Genomic DNA, 526 nt, shown 5'->3' on the forward strand with positions numbered 1-526 from the left:
ATGCCAGTCTGAACTGCAGTAAGCTATTTCCCTGTTACTAAGTCCCCTAAAAAATAACAATTGATTTTTAAATTCTTCCAAAAGTTGGATACCCTGAAACTTTCTCATTAATAATGATTCTAAGGAATATGCTACTTGGAAAAAAGCCAAATTCTTTTCTAGTCTTCCCTTCACCCTCTGGAAAGTAGAAGGTATCACCCTGAGGTGCTGCTTCTTTTTCTCCCAATACCAGAGTTCTTGATCATTGTCAGCCAGAATTCAGCAGTCATACATTCTGACATGAAGAACAGGCAGTGGCCTCTTTTGCAGGTCCCCTCAAAATCTTTTCAGCCTCAAGACTGATAGGTGCCTTATGCATTCTGCATCTTGTAACGCAGTATGCCTCCATATTCTAATAGCGTGTTCGTTGCTAGAACTTCTTCCTATGTTTCTTTTTCCTGATGGCTGGTATATTCCATTATCCTTTTTTTATTATTACTTTATTCTTCCTTCACATCTCATCTAATGATGCTATTCTTTTAGTCTT

The sequence above is a fragment of the Antrostomus carolinensis genome, unplaced genomic scaffold (genome assembly GCF_000700745.2).
Source record: "Antrostomus carolinensis isolate BGI_N321 unplaced genomic scaffold, ASM70074v2 scaffold22547, whole genome shotgun sequence".
Classification (NCBI taxonomy): domain Eukaryota; kingdom Metazoa; phylum Chordata; class Aves; order Caprimulgiformes; family Caprimulgidae; genus Antrostomus; species Antrostomus carolinensis.